This window comes from Hordeum vulgare, chromosome 2H, assembly GCF_904849725.1.
Source record: "Hordeum vulgare subsp. vulgare chromosome 2H, MorexV3_pseudomolecules_assembly, whole genome shotgun sequence".
NCBI classification, from domain to species: domain Eukaryota; kingdom Viridiplantae; phylum Streptophyta; class Magnoliopsida; order Poales; family Poaceae; genus Hordeum; species Hordeum vulgare.
Window position 1 is genome coordinate 24338939 of NC_058519.1, and position 17192 is coordinate 24356130.

Sequence of the window (17192 nt, forward strand, 5' to 3'; positions counted from 1 at the left end):
GGCACACCACCATGGTTGAACGCCATGGCCCTAACAGCACTTACGGATAGATTGAGGCCGGAGACGCACTCTTTTCACCTTCCTCTTGGTGAGATGAGCATAACCTTGGAGGATATTGCTATGATCACCGGGCTTCCTATCGAGGGCAGGGCTCTTACAGGGAAGGTTAGGGCCACCGGGTGGCGACAACGGGTTGCAGCATTGGTTGGTGTTGAACCCGAGCCATGGACTGATGAAACTAGGAAGGATCCTAGGCCATCCAGTGTGTTGTTCTCTTGGATACAGAGACATTTTCATAGATGCCCAAAGGATGCTAGTCCGCTTGTTGTGGAGAGGTTCGCGAGAGCTTATCTCTGGAATCTTTTGACCCAAGTGGTGTTTCCAGATGGCACTGGGGACACAACCTCGTGGATGTTCTTGGATCCTCTTCGTGACTGGGATGTTAAGTGGAGTTGGGGTTCGGCGGCACTAGCCTTCCTGCACCGTCAGGTATGGCTTAATATCATGCATTTTCATTTTATTCAATGGGATATGATGCATTTTCATTTTATTAAATCTGTAGTTGGATGGAGCATGCATGAGGAGTAAGCCGACGTCCTGTCTTGGAGGTTTCGTCTGGGCCCTATAGGTTTGGATGTGGGAGCGTATCCCTGTTGGCCGGAACTTCAGCCTTGCTCCAGAAGAACCCTGGAAGTACCCGTTTGACGGGGATGAGGAGCGATACCCCACTATCGCACACACATGGGCTAATGTGCAAAAAAATCTACACAAATACAAAATCATTGCAAAAACTAATTGGAGGGATTGGAGGAGCTTACGGCCTCTTCTATTTGCCCCAAAGAACCTACTAAAAGGTTGAGGGAGGAGGGAGATCGAAGGGGGGGGGATCGTGAGGAGGAGGGAGAGCTTTTTCGGGCTAACAAGAACAAGAGGGGGGGGGGATAAATGGTGGTTGGTGGTCGAGGGGGTCAGGGTGGCAGAATATAATGGCAAGAAACGCCATAGCTACTGGCGTTTCACCTCTGGTCTGCAACGCCACAATAGACAGGCGTTTCACCTCAGGTCTGCAACGCCACATTAAACATGCATTTGAAAGAACGTCTGCAACGCCACAATAGATGGTGTTTCAAAACAGGGCTGCAACGCCACGGACTATGGCGTTTCAAAAAAGGGTCAAAACATGAAATTCTTTCCAAACGAGTTCATTACGTGATGAACTTGCACCTTAAGGATCAAAAGAGTGAAAAATCCCATTGCTTATACATGAATCACGGGCCGACATATCAAATCAAGGGGCTGGAAAGTGACTGTGCATGGGTGGGTGTGTCTCCTGCCATTGCACTGTTACTCGGGGTGGGTGGATGTGTCTCCTGCGGCCGGCCGATTTTTTTTATAACCTTTGTTGCGAAGAAAATATGGATTCGACCTGTGTTTCAAATAATTTTTTAATTTGATCTCTTTGAGTGACGTCAACGGACCCTAACGTTTGGTGTGGCCCGCTCGATCTGCCCCGCGTTGACCAGGTGACGTAGCAAAGAGACCAGACGCCAGGGTCCCTGACGTCTTTCCCCACACCCTGTTTGATGATGGATTAGATTAGGGATTGTTTTGTAGTTGTTAGATGATGTACTTATTATATAAGAGTTTCAAATATATGATAGGTGAGTCTTTTTCTTTCCCTATTTTATGTTTGTTTTAAGTAAGTGTTGTTGAAGAGGACATTCAATTGTTCTTAGAAGATTTGTAGGTTTCCTTAATTATCTTTATTTTGATGTTTTCATAATTTGAAGCAAACATTCAATTATTATGTACGTAACCATTTTATTTTTATTGTATCTTGAAAAGGATGGTTTTCCCAGTTGCCATGCACACTGTGAGAACAGCACCACAGAGAGATGGGCAGTTTATGTCAACAATGACGCTGAGTTCATAGTAATGTTTTATCATTTTCTTTGACATGCTTCTTAATGTCTCTATGTTTTTTTTATTTACCATGTTGTTTGTATTTGTCTTTTCTGTAGAACATACCATGCACTATAAGGGATAGTCTAAAGCACGTAGCTGGAAGGCCCTTCAATTTCAAAGCACATGGGAATATGTATGTATTGGATGTGTACAAAGGGCACAATACCACAGTGATGGGCGGCAATGATTTGGTGAAGTTTGTCACGGACTTCAATATTGGGGCCAGTGCATTAGTTGTTTTGGACACATCTAAGCAGACGGCAGAGGCGTACGTGGCCCATCTTGGTTTTGCACATCTTGCAAATGATGTGGACCCAGACGAGGATATTGTTGCAGACGAGGACGAAGTAGGCGAGGGTGCTGGTGTAGAGGTTTTCGACATTGAGTCAGATGAAAATGATGAGCATGAGGAAGCAGATGATCGAGAACTTGTGGACACACATGGGTGTGTGCCGAGTGACGCTAAACGATCATTGTTGGATGTGGTTCTTACCAACAATGACGGGTATATTGAATCTTATTTTATTCATCGCTTGACAACCACAAACATAAGGAAGAAGATCATGGTAACTGTCATGTACCCTTTACTATTATTTGTTCATTGTGGCATTTTTCTTTTCTAACATGTTTTTTCTTTATCTTGTGTCTATCATTATTATGTAGAAAATCCCAAGGAAAGTGGCAGAACAACTGAACTTGCCACCAGTGGGTGCAGCGGGCATTTGCCTTGGAGCTGGAGAAAGCGTGAATGTTGCATACCACATTGTTTGTGATGGCCGGATGGTTCTCACCAATCAATGGGGTGTATTTGCCACCCAAAACAACCTTGAAGAAGACGATGCCATTGTTTTCAGCTTCAAACCCAGCAATGGCGGCGACATGAACATCATATGTGTTCTGCACATTCTGAGGATGCCAACAGTATAAACAATGGTAGTAGTGCGATGATAAGCAAAATGTTTTATTTGCTTTTATTTCCTGAACCTGTAGTGATATAAAAAATTGAATTGCATGTGTATTCATTATCAATGAATCTTTGAAGGGTACTTTTTGTTGCTGCAACTTATGCGTATCGTCCGTGTTATTATTTTCTAGTTAAGCATTTTCATTCAAAAAATAAATTGGATGAATCGTAAGGACCCAAACCAACAGTCCACAATATAATCTAGTTGGGTTCAGAACGCAGCCGCCACGGTCCCTGGCGTCTAGTCATGTGGCAAGTACGAGACGCCAGGGTCCCTGGCGTCTGGATGCGCAAAACAGAAACCAGTAGGTTTGCAGTAAATTGGAAAAATGAGACGCCAGGGTCCCTCGCGTCTGGCCCAGGCCCTGGCGTCTGCCTCGAGTCACCTATCTCACCTACCCATCTTTCTCCCCCCCCACCTCCTATTTTTGTCTCACCCCCACTTCCTAAAAAATAACCCCATCTCTCTTAGCCCCCTCTCCCCCCTCACACCCCACCCCCTTGATCTACTCCCTCCGCCATCATAATCCTTATATTCGAGCCCCCAAGCTTCCTTGAAGTAGTCTCCCCCGATCCCTCCAATTTGTTTTTGTTTTAACATATTTTTTTGAGAGTATTTTTGAATATTAGGTTATGTTAGAAAAATATGTTACTTGCTAGTTTTGCGGATTTTTTAGGTCTGTCAATTAATTAGTTTGAATATATTTTAGGTTCTCCGGTAGTTTAATCTGTCATGGTTTCTTGGAGCGAGGGATAGATCCTGAGTGGTCTGTTGCTATGCAGTTTTGTATAGGTCAATTGTGGAGCATGCATGACAAAGAAAACGATTGCAGAATGAGAGAAAATCTGAAGCTGCTAGGTGACGAAAAGAGGAATACGGAGGAAGAGCTTCGATTTTTCAAACAAGATTTTGCTAAATTGGTGGCTGACAAAGAGGCGGCTATTAATCAGCTTGGCAGTGCTAGGTTGGCTATGAGTTATCTGAAAGAGGAGATTGAGAAGAAGAGGTTGGTGTTAGAGCATATATCTCCATATGTGGTTTTGGTAATTGATGACAATTCCTATGGGCTAATGGTTGCCTTAAGTTATATTTATAGGATTTGTCCATAGGCACTTCTTGAAGTCCATCTGTTGGGTTCAATGAGTTTATATGATGACCAAGATGGTATTCAAGGTATTATCCAAAGAATGGTCAAAGAGACACTAGGTTGATCAAGATCTCAGACAAAGAGTAAATCAAGATGATCAACACACAAAGCGTATAAGATGTACCGAGAGGGATCAAGTGATCCCATGGTACGGTAAGCATTGTCCATTACGTGTTTGTGTACTAACCCATGGTCTTTGTGAGAGTCCTATGTGGGGGTTAGGTGTGCTTCCATGGGCTTGCGTCAAAAGGAAGATCTCATACAACCCATGAAGGATGACGTCAAGTGGTGATCGTCATCAAGATTGTGGTGTGCAGGTTCAAGTGGATCAGCACGAATATATCATTGAAACTATTGTTAATGATCATGTGTTGATAAGGACAAGCTCATGTGCTAACAAGGACAAGATCAAGATAAGCATTCCTGAGCACTACATGCTTGATTCTTGTGGATGTTCACATGGTGGACAAATGAAGATGAATACATAAGCTAGGCTTTCCACATTGTGTATGGGAGAGCTTCTTGAAGACTTCATCATGTCTTGCTTTCAACTTGAGCCAAGAAGGAACAACAACATCAAGCTCAAGTGAAAGGGCTAACTCAAAGGTATCAGTTGTTTTGACGTTAGTGGTGCGGAGAGATGATCAGCGAATAAAAGTATACACTCAAGTATGGATCATCGGTACCCCTTTTATAATTCTTGAGTCTTTAGGGATCCCGCACTATTAAGAGGGGATCACAGGTTTTGTGATGAACTTGCTCAAACTAGATATCCACAGTTCTGCTCTTACCACATCTCCACTGCTATGCTGTTATCAGAAAATAGGACCAATGCCTCGGACATCCGGACTCCTCCGGACGTCCGAGGCCCGGACATCCGGCCTCCTCCGGACGTCCGAGGCCCGGACGCCTCCTCCAGACGTCCGAGGCCCGGACGTCCGACCAGCTTCGGAAATCCGGAACTATGCACCACAGAAACTTGAGCCATATAACTCGGACTTCCGACTCCCTCCGGAAGTCCGAGGGCCGGACGTCCGACCAGCTTCGGAAATCCGGAGCTTTGCACCAGAGAAACTTGAGCCATATAACTCGGACTTCCGGCTCCCTCCGGACGTCCGAGGGCCAGACGTCCGACCAGCTTCGGAAATCCGGAGCTTTGCACCAGAGAAACTTGAGCCATATAACTCGGACTTCTGGCTCCCTCCGGACGTCCGAGGGCCGGACTTCCGTCCCCTTTTGGAAATCCGGAATCTTGCACGGGAGAAGTTTGAGTCGAATAACTCGGACTTCCGGCCTTCTCCGGACGTCCGGTCCCTGTTCAACTCCACAGTGGTTCCAGATATATTTACAGCCCTTGGACGTCCGACCCCTGTCGGACGTCCGACACCTTGTGGACGCCCGGACATCCGTGAAACTGCCGGATGTCCGACCCATGTGTGACTTAAAGTTTCCCCAACGGCTGTTTTTCTCTCCACACTATAAATACCCCTCCCACTTCATGAGAGAGTGCCCCAACACAGCCTTATCCTCATAAGAACTCATTTCTACCTCACACACATTTGCTCACACCAAATCTTAGATCCCAAGATCATTTGTGAGCCCCTTTGAGAGTTGTTCCAATCAACAGATAGATCGTCTCCCTCTCCTTCTCTCAACCCAAGCTATTTGAGATTTGAGCAAGTTTTGAGCATTCCCCGTGATCTTGTTACTCTTGGAGGTTGGAGACTCCTAGGCGGTAGGAGTTCTTCGGAGAGGAATCAATCCGTGTGATTACCCCCCGGAAAAGTTTGTGAGGGTTTGGAAGCCACCTCAAAGGCTTATCACTAGTGGTTGAGAAACGCCTTTGTGGTGTTATCTCAAAGGGAGAATAGGGTGAGCCTTCGTGGCGTTGGTGTGCCTTCGTGCTAACATCCACCTCTCTAACGGTGACTAGCTTCCCTCCAAGGAAGTGAACATCCGGATACATCTTCGTCTCAGTGACCTTGGTTATCCTTAACCCTAACTCCTTACTTGTGGTTTACTTGTGTTACTTGAGCATACATACATTGCATATTGTTTGTGCTCATTATATTGTGTTGGCTATTTCTTGTACAAGATTAATCATTCAAGCATACCTTCTATATCCACACGTTCACACTTGCAGCTTTTGATATATCGTGTGCTAGTGTGATCTAGTATCTTGTGTCGTTCATCTACTTGTCGTGTGATATAGCTCAAGTAAGTTTTTGTAACTTACTTGTGCTTGTTAGTAACTATATTGTGTCCATCTTGGTAGATCGTGTTGTTGATACACGTTGCAATGCCTAGTGCATTTAGGATTTGTGCTTGGCAAGTATCATCTTAGTTTATTTCCGCATTAGGTTTAAGCCAAATCCGAAGAAGTTTTTAAATAGCCTATTCACCCCCCCTCTAGGCGTCATCGAGGTCTTTTCAATTGGTATCAGAGCTAGATCTCTCTTGAATTAGGTTTCACGACCTAGAGAGTATCGATGCCGACTATTGGATTAGTGCACAATGGCACCTTTGACTTTGATGGCACAAATTATACCCTATGGAGAATCCGTATGCTTCATCACTTTCGGGCCATGGGCCCAAATACTTTACGAATTGTTCTTGTAGGGATTGCCGACAAAAAGGATGATGCATCTTCATCTACTAATGAAATGTATCTTGATTGTGAGGCTTTTCTTGCCATTAACCGAACCATAAGTCCTGAAGTGTTTAAGTCTATCTCGACTTGCAAGTCAGCTCATGAAGTTTGGACTAAACTTGAAGATATATATGGTGGGTCCAATCTTGATGAAGACGATATTAAGATGAAGTAGTTGGTGCATGAGCTCTTCACTCTTTTCGATCATAAAGAGTCCACCACTACTTCCATATCCGATTGCTTGCACACCTCAGCATCTGCAATCTCACAAGGTAATGACATGGTGAGTGAAGAAATATATGTTGATGAAAATGTCATAGCCTCTATGGACATGAGCATATCTAGCACCACACATAGTGTAAATTATTGTGCTGATAGGTCATGCATTTCACCTAAAGATCCCTCGACAAATGTGTGTGGTGATATGCCTGCTCTCCCGTGTCCTCTTGATCAAAATATCTTGTTTCTCCCTAGTTGTTCTATGACTAATCATTTAGGGGAAATCAAGAAATATGAAGTACTTTTGACTAATGAAGAATCTGATTCACCAAAAGAATCATCATCAACTCCTCCAGTTCACATGTGCCTCATGGCAAGAGGTAATATTGAGGTATCATCTTCCCTGTGCAATAATGATGATATTTGCGAAGAGGATGTTGATGATGACTTGACTAAAAATATCTATGTGATCAGTAAAATTCTTCATAAAGCTAAAAATAACGCTTTTCAAAGGTTCCAAGATGTTCTTGCTTACTTTGAAAATAGTAATGATTCACTTAATCATGAACAAGCTAAAAGTAAACAACTTGAACATGAACTTGAGAAGAGTCATCAAGCATGTAGAGACTTAAGATCTTCAAAATGAGAGATTGAAGTTGCTCATGATAAACTTAAAAGGGATTTTGAGGTCCTTCTCCTTGAATGCAAGAATGTCAAGGGAGAGCTCGTCAAAACCTCTAAGATATATGAGGAGCTTCAATCTACTCATGAGAAGTCTCTAATCGCTACTTACTCCTCTCATATTGTTGATGATACTTGTACATATAACCCTATCTCTTTTGAAGTATCAACATTGAAGGAGAATGTTGAGCTACGTGCTCAACTTGATTTACTAACTAGCAATTATGGGAAGTTGGAAGAAAACCATGTAATGCTCACAAGCTCTCATGCCGATCTTCTAACATCCCATAATGTGCAAAAGTTAGCTCATGAGGCTATCATCACCAAGGTAACATCAACTGAGCCTCATGTGGACAATGGCACTACTTCTAGTCAAAGTACTATATTTTCATGTGCTAGTCATCGTTATTCGTCTACTCATAATGTTGCTACCTCGTGTGATGAATTACTTTCCTTGCCTTGTTGCTCTAACATTGAAGCTTACACTTCCTCTAGTACTTGCATTGATACTAACCGTGCAGAGGAAATCGAAGAGCTCAAGGCCCAAGTCACTTCTTTGAAGAAAGACTTGGAACAGTGTCATGAAGGGATGTCCACACTCAACAATGTCCTATGTGAGCAAACATCTCCGAATGACAAAAATGATGTTGGAGTAAACTCAAACAAGAACAACAGGGGCCTAGAACAAGTCAATAATTCAGCCAAAATCATTTGCTTCAAGTGCAAAGTTAAAGGGCACCATGTTAGATCTTGCCCTCTGAAGACGAAGTCTCAAAGTCACAAGCAACAAGGGAAGCGGCCACAAACTCAATCACATATTCAGCTACAAGTTGAAGGAAGGCCTCTTCCCAATAAGACCCAAGCCAACACTCCCCGAGGTGAGAAATCAACTGCGAAGAAAGAAAAGGGTAGATGTTGCTACTTATGTCGTGAGAAGGGTCACGTCGCTTCGTCTTGCACAAGAGGTAACTTATCCAACTCAATCACATATTCAGCTACAAGTTGAAGGAAGGCCTCTTCCCAATAAGACCCAAGCCAACACTCCCCGAGGTGAGAAATCAACTGGGAAGAAAGCAAAGGGTAGATGTTGCTACTTATGTCGTGAGAAGGGTCACGTCGCTTCGTCTTGCACAAGAGGTAACTTATCCAACCCAATCACTATTGATAATATCTATTCCCTTGGGAAGGATAAGGTTGGCAATGTGTTTGCCAAGTTTGTTGGTACTCAAAATGGTTTCAAGAAAAGAACCATTTGGGTTGCCAAGCCTATTGTGATTAACCTCTTAGGACCCAACGTAGTTGGGGACCAACAAGCTCAAACTTGATCAATAGGTGACTATGGAGGACATTAGACACTTGGATACATAATGAAGAAATAAGGGGTCTTCATCATTCATATTATCTCAAGCCAAGTCATTTGGATTATTGAGTTTCTATCTTATATCCAATGTGCCTCCTTACGGTAACTTATACTTAAACTGTTTACACTGTTAGGTGCTTGCCCCTTTGCATGTTGTGGTTTTGTACCTTGCATGCGTTTGTATATGTTGTGCTTCCAACTTGCTTATCTTGAGTAATCGAGTATGTGTATGTTGGTTTGTATATCATGTACATGTGAGTCTTTAATTGAGCCTTTTTGCATCTTGTTTGTATTTTTGTTGGCTCTTGTGAGAGATTAATGGATTATCCCATTGTGGGGGAGTGATGTGCTTTGCACACCTCACAATCCTATAAAAGTGTATACATGGGGAATACCACTTAGTTTTGATATTTCAAGATTATCTAATTTCTATGTGGTATGTCTTACTCCTGAGAAATTCAAATTATATATGGTCCATTAAGTATCTCTTGTTGGTTTTAATTTTCCACTTGTTAATATTGTTGGTTTATCACATTATGGGGGAGTAATATGCTATGTGCATATTACAAAACTAGAAAATGTGTACATTTGAGGTGTTGCCACTTAGTATTGATATTGTAAATTATCTTGTTCCTAGGTGGCATGTTAGCTCTACAAGTGTCATTTGCTTGCGTTTTATGGGTAAAGATGGTCTTGGATATATTTGCGATCTACCAATGAGTATCACTTCCAAAATACTTCTTGTCCTTGACAATTGGTATTCCCATCATTTGATAGGAATTGCTAATCGTCTTTACATTGGATTTTGTGTTTCTTTTGTCTTCCTTGCCTCTTATGGATCTATTTTAACATGTCTAGTGTTTTTAAAGATATAGAGAAAGTTATGATCCCATCGTGTGCATTTTGTATTTAAATGCAAATTCTATATAATGCACGTCCCTTGGGGGAGCTATCCTATTTTCTTTAGAACACTCTCTTTATTCACCCATCATAAAATCTTTTGATCCCCATCAAGTGTGTGTTGATGGGAGGCAAGTCTTGCTCTTTATGATGCTTTGTACCATCATGAAAATTTGTCGAGGGCTTGGTTTGTTGGAACCTAGCTCTCTTTTGGAAATTAGATACCTCGTGTTTGTTTTCCTTCAATTGGTTTCTTGTTTCCTTTTATTTGGCATGTGTCAATGGATATCTCATTCCTTGAGGTATCTTTTAGTTGATATCCTTCAAGTGATATTTATTTTTTGTTTAGGATCTTATTATCAATTGACACCTTGTCTTTTGGTGACTTATCAACTTTGTGTTGAGTTGATTCTTGAGAGTCTTGAGCATGCATATCTACTATATACAACTTCTTTTGCTTGCTTTCCTTCTTTGACCCAATATATAAGGAAAACTCCACCTTGTCATAAATTGGGTAAAGTGTGCATGAAATTGAAATTCATATCTATATGCACATATGTATGTGGAGTTTGTCCTATGTATTGCTGGTTTTCTAACTCTTTGGTCCCAATGAGTTTGGGCACCATTTTGTTTGTTTTGTTGTTCCAGGAACAACTGGAGATGCATTGGATGCTCGGCTCACCTATAAGGAAGGTGTTGAGACCATGTGATTATTGGAGCCAAGTTAGGATGATAAAAGAACAACTATCTACTACATCAATCCAATGTTGTCTTGGTAACAAGTATCCACTTCATGCATTCTTTTCTTGCAAAGGCCCCAACCTGTCTTTTCTTTTCCAGGTTGCATCATGGCATGAATCTCTTGATTCGTTCTTGTAGTACTTGTTTGCTTTCTCAACGCATCCGAACGATGATGTCTTACTACTAGTTGGGATGTCTTTGATGTTCGTATGTTGGAAGTTCATATTGTACAATAAGAAAATATTAGGCCATGTGCTATGCTTCCAAGCGAAAGATCTCATTGATATATTTATGACTTCCTTTTGGATATCTAGTTTGTTCCTTCTTGTAACCATTTCGTCTGTATATCCTTCTTTGTGGATATATATCATCATGATTGTCTTCTACTTAGAATCTTTTACACATGAGAGAAGTTACATCTCTAATTGATATCCTCTTTTCTTTCACGTCCATCGTTACATTTCCTTTTTCAGTTTTTGGTGGCTTCGTGAAAGGATTTGTTTTTGAGTGCGTATCTTATTTTCCTACATCTTGATACACTCTTTGGCCGTGAAGATTATTTTCCCTCATGCTTGTCTTGATGAGGGTTTTGCCATTTCAATTAGTATCCCTCCTCTTGATAAGGTTCTTACTTCCTATCTTCACAATGGGTTGTCACAAGCGTTGGTTCTTATTTTGTTTATTAGTAAGCTTGTGAACCCATTTTCTAGTATGTGTGTGTGGGAATGATATGTCTTGCACTTTGTATCTCATTTCATCAAGACTATGTGATGAGTAATGCTCGTCCTTATCTTAGTCTTCTCAAGTGCTTTGCCATGACTCACACACATTACTTTGGTTGAGCTTATTCTTAAGTTGCTTCCTTTACATGTTGCTCAACCATTTGTTTTGTGCAATTGATATGCTTATTGTCTCATCTATCTTCTTCACTCGTTGTGTGTTTTTATTAATTTTGGGGGAGCAACGATCCTATTTTGTGCACCTGTATCAAATACAAAAATCTCGTATTAGTGCACAAATCTGTTTCCTTTATCATAATATCTTTTATTCATGTGGTTCGAAGGACCATATGATTGTTTGTTCCATCTGGAATCTTTTGATTGCTTACCTCTATTTTTGTATGTCTTTGTGGCATACGATCCTTTTATTTGCAATCTTTGGGTCCTCAATATAGTTTGTTTTCCTCCAACTACTTATCATTGTATTTGTGTATTTCTCTGCACTCATGTGCTGAGAAGTACACACTTTTTGGAGGACCACCTACTATATTGGCTTTCTAAACTTTTCGTCCATTTTGGCAATCGATGCCAATGGGGGAGAAGTTTAGAGAGTTTACTTTGGATATGTTTAGAGGGTTTTGCTTTTATTGCGTAAGCATTTACATCTTGCATGCATGCATTATTACCTTCTATGTGTGCACTTGGTTATGCTTATTTCCTTATATAAACTCTCTTGAAGTGGTTGTCTTCAATTACCAAAATGGGGGAGAATGTTAGAGCATATATCTCCATATGTGGTTTTGGTAATTGATGACAATTCCTATGGGCTAATGGTTGCCTTAAGTTATATTTATAGGATTTGTCCATAGGCACTTCTTGAAGTCCATCTGTTGGGTTCAAGGAGTTTATATGATGACCAAGATGGTATTCAAGGTATTATCCAAAGAATGGTCAAAGAGACACTAGGTTGATCAAGATCTCAGACAAAGAGTAAATCAAGATGATCAACACACAAAGCATATAAGATGTACCGAGAGGGATCAAGTGATCCCATGGTATGGTAAGCATTGTCCATTACGTGTTTGTGTACTAACCCATGGTCTTTGTGAGAGTCCTATGTGGGGGTTAGGTGTGCTTCCATGGGCTTGCGTCAAAAGGAAGATCTCATACAACCCATGAAGGATAACGTCAAGTGGGGATCGTCATCAAGATTGTGGTGTGCAAGTTCAAGTGGATCAACACGAATATATCATTGAAACTATTGTTAATGATCATGTGTTGATAAGGACAAGCTCATGTGCTAACAAGGACAAGATCAAGATAAGCATTCCTGCGCACTACATGCTTGATTCTTGTGGATGTTCTCATGGTGGACAAATGAAGATGAATACATAAGCTAGGCTTTCCACATTGTGTATGGGAGAGCTGCTTAAAGACTTCATCATGTCTTGCTTTCAACTTGAGCCAAGAAGGAACAACAACATCAAGCTCAAGTGAAAGGGCTAACTCAAAGGTATCAGTTCTTTTGACGTTAGTGGTGCGGAGAGATGATCAGCGATTAAAAGTATACACTCGAGTATGGATCATCGGTACCCCTTTTATAATTCTTGAGTCTTTAGGGATCCCGCACTATTAAGAGGGGATCACAGGTTTTGTGATGAACTTGCTCAAACTAGATATCCACTGTTCTGCTCTTACCACATCTCCACTGCCCTGCTGTTATCAGAAAACAGGACCAGTGCCTCGGACATTCGGACTCCTCCGGACGTCCGAGGCCCGGACATCCGGCGTCCTCCGGACGTCCGAGGCCCGGACATCCGGCGTCCTCCAGACGTCCGAGGCCCGAACGTCTGACCAGCTTCGGAAATCCGGAACTATGCACCACAGAAACTTGAGCCATATAACTCGGACATCCGGCTCCCTTCGGACGTCTGAGGGCCGGACGTCCGACCAGCTTTGGAAATCTGGAGCTTTGGACCAGAGAAACTTGAGCCATATAACTCGGACTTCCGGCTCCCTCCGGACATCCGAGGGCCGGACGTCCGACCAGCTTCGGAAATCCGAAGCTTTGCACCAGAGAAACTTGAGCCACATAACTTGGACTTCCGGCTCCCTCCGGACGTCCGAGGGCCGGACGTCCGTCCCCTTTCGGAAATCCGGAATCTTGCACGAGAGAAGTTTGAGTCAAATAACTCAGACTTCCGGCCTTCTCTGGTCGTCCGGTCCTTGTTCAACTCCACAGTGGTTCCAGATATATTTACAGCCCTCGGACGTCCGACCCCTTGTGGACGCGCGGACATCCGTGAAACTGCCGGATGTCCGACCCCTGTGTGACTTAAAGTGTCCCCAACGGCTGTTTTTCTCTCCACACTATAAATACCCCCCTCCCACTTCGTGAGAGAGTGCCCCAACACAGCCTTATCCTCATAAGAACTCATTTCTACCTCACACACATTTGCTCACAACAAATCTTAGATCCCAAGAGCATTTGTGAGCCCCTTTGAGAGTTGTTCCAATCAACAGATAGATCGTCTCCCTCTCCTTCTCTCAACCCAAGCTATTTGAGATTTGAGCAAGTTTTGAGCATTCCCCGTGATCTTGTTACTCTTGGAGGTTGGAGACTCCTAGGCGGTAGGAGTTCTTCGAAGAGGAATCAATCCGTGTGATTACCCCCCGAAAAAGTTTTTGAGGGTTTGGAAGCCACCTCAAGGGCTTACCACTAGTGGTTGAGAAACGCCTTCGTGGTGTTATCTCAAAGGGAGAATAGGGTAAGCCTTCGTGGCATTGGTGTGCCTTCGTGCTAACATCCACCTCTCTAACGGTGACTAGCTTCCCTCCAAGGAAGTGAACATCCGGATACATCTTCGTCTCAGTGACCTTGGTTATCCTTAACCCTAACTCCTTACTTGTGGTTTACTTGTCTTACTTGAGCATACATACATTGCATATTGTTTGTGCTCATTATATTGTGTTGGCTATTTCTTGTACAAGATTAATCATTCAAGCATACCTTCTATATCCACACGTTCACACTTGCAGCTTTTGATATATCGTGTGCTAGTGTGATCTAGTATCTTGTGTCGTTCATCTACTTGTCGTGCGATATAGCTCAAGTAAGTTTGTGTAACTTACTTGTGCTTGTTAGTAACTATATTGTGTCCATCTTGGTAGATCGTGTTGTTGATACACGTTGAAGTGCCTAGTGCATTTAGGATTTGTGCTTGACAAGTATCCTCTTAGTTTATTTCCGCATTAGGTTTAAGCCAAATCCGAAGAAGTTTTTAAACAGCCTATTCACCCCCCCCCCCCTCTAGGCGTCATCAAGGCCTTTTCAGTTGGCAGATCATTCTTCGACCAATCTACATCAGGTACTCAGGGCAAATGCAGAGAAGGAGAGGGACCAAATGAAGGAAGAGAACAAAAAGCTGGAGTGCATCATTGCTGATATGATGAAATAGAACAATGGCTATAAGGACAAGGTCAAGAAGTTGAAGGAGATCTTTGATGAATTTTAAGTTGAACTATCTAGTACTACAATTTGTAATCATTTATCCAATAGTATCGAACTATCTGTGAACCTAATGTTGTCGAAACTATGTATGTGAGCTTATGGTTGTTGAGACTATTTTTGAATTTTGTGTAGTTTGCAAAACTAGCTAAACTTTAACTTGTAATCACTTTGGTGCTTGCATTTGGGTCTGGCATCTAGTAGGAGGGGCAGACGTCAGGGTACATGGCGTCTGGTAGGAGGGGTAGACGCCAGGTACCCTGGCGTCTGGGTGTGTGCACAGAGACCAAAAGGTTTACACTACATTGGTCAAATGAGACGCCAGGGACACTGGCGTCTGCCCCCTGGTCAAAGGACAAGATGCCAGGGACCCTGGCGTCGGGTGGTGAGGGGACAGACGCCAGGGACCCTAGCGTCTGGTAGGAGAGGAGCAGACGCCAGGGTCCCTGGCGTCTGGGTGTGTGCACAGAGACCAGAAGGTTTACACTACATTGGGAAAATGAGACGCCAGGGACCCTGGCATCTGGTGTTGGCCAGAGGACCAGACGCCAGGGACCCTGGCGTTCGGATTTGTGCACATAAAATCCAGTAAACCATTAGTTTTGCGCAGATACCTACTAGACCATTGGGTCTCCAACTTTTTGGTAACATCAATAAGTTGCAATAACTAGGTTCACATACATAGTCTCGACACACATAAGTTCAAGTACATAGTCTCGACACACATAAGTTCACGTACATAGTCTCGACAACGGTAAGTTCACATGCATAGTCTCCCACTAGTAGAAAACAAGGCTATCGTTCGGCCCTGGCCAGCCCATTAGTTCCGGTTCTTCAAGAACCGGGACCAATGGGGGGTATTATACCCGGTTCTTGAGCCCAGGGGCCAGCCGGGGCCTCGTGGGCATTGGTCCCGGTTCGTGTAGAACCATTTGTCCTGGTTCGAGCCACGAACCGGGACCAATGGTCCTCGCTGCTGGCCCACAACCATTGGTCTCGGTTCGTGGCATGAATCGGGACAGAAGGGGTGGCTTTAGTCCCGGTTCATGCCACGAACCGGTACAAATAAGTTGCCTATATATACCCATCGCCGTGGCAGAGCACTCTGTTTTTTTGGCCGGCGAGGGGAGGGCATTTTGGTGCTCTAGCTCACCTCCTATGCACATGAGGTGTTAGATGAAATGTCTGAGCCACACTAGTTAAGCTTTCTCCTCTCGAAGCTCGACCTAGGAGCTTCATTTTTTCCGAGATTTGTCTAGATTTAGGGGTCCGTCACGCCCCGTCCCCGTTTTCACCGCCGTTGATCGCCCGCGCCGACCTCGTCGCCGGCACCACCATGGTGAGCCTCTTGTTCTTATCTTCTTTATGATACTTGTCTGATTTTCTTACTTTAGATAGATATTTGTCTGATTTTCTTAATTTTGACACACATAATTATATGTAATGCACGCAGATGAACCGACAATGGATGTATGGTGACAGACACACCTCCGAGTACATTAAGGGCGTGCATATTTTTCTCCAAGTGGCTGAGGCAAACAAGCAGAATGGTTTTATGTGTTGTCCATGCAGTAAATGTGGGAATACGAAGTCTTACTCTGACCGGAAAATCCTTCACACCCACCTGCTTTACAAGGGTTTCATGCCACACTATAATGTTTGGACGAGGCACGGAGAAATAGGGGTTATGATTGAAGACGGCGACGAAGAAGAGGACGATGACCACTATGTGCCCCCTGAATACGGTGATGCTGCAACGGGGGGAGCTGCTGAAGATTAAGAGGAACCAGACGATGTGCCCGATGATGCTGCAATGGGGGAAGCTGCTGAAGATCAAGAGAAACCAGACGATGTGCCCGATGATGATCTCCGCCGGGTCATTGTCGATGCAAGGATGCAATGCGAAAGTCAAAAGGAGAAGCTGAAGTTCGATCGCATGTTAGAGGATCACAAAAAAAAGTTGTACCCCAATTGTGAAGATGGCAACACAAAGCTGGGTACTGTACTGGAATTGCTGCAGTGGAAGGAGAGAATGTTGTGCCTGACAAAGGATTTGAGAAGCTACTGAAAATATTGAAGAAGAAGCTTTCAAAGGATAATGAATTGCCCGACAGTACATACGCAGCAAAGAAGGTCGTATGCCCTCTAGGATTGGAGGTGCAGAAGATACATGCATGCCCTAATGACTGCATCCTCTACCGCGGTGCGTACGAGGATTTGAACGCATGCCCGGTATGCGGTGCATTGCGGTATAAGTTCAGACGAGATGACCCTGGTGATGTTGACGGCGAGCCCCGCAGGAAGAGAGTTCCTGCGAAGGTGATGTGGTATGATCCT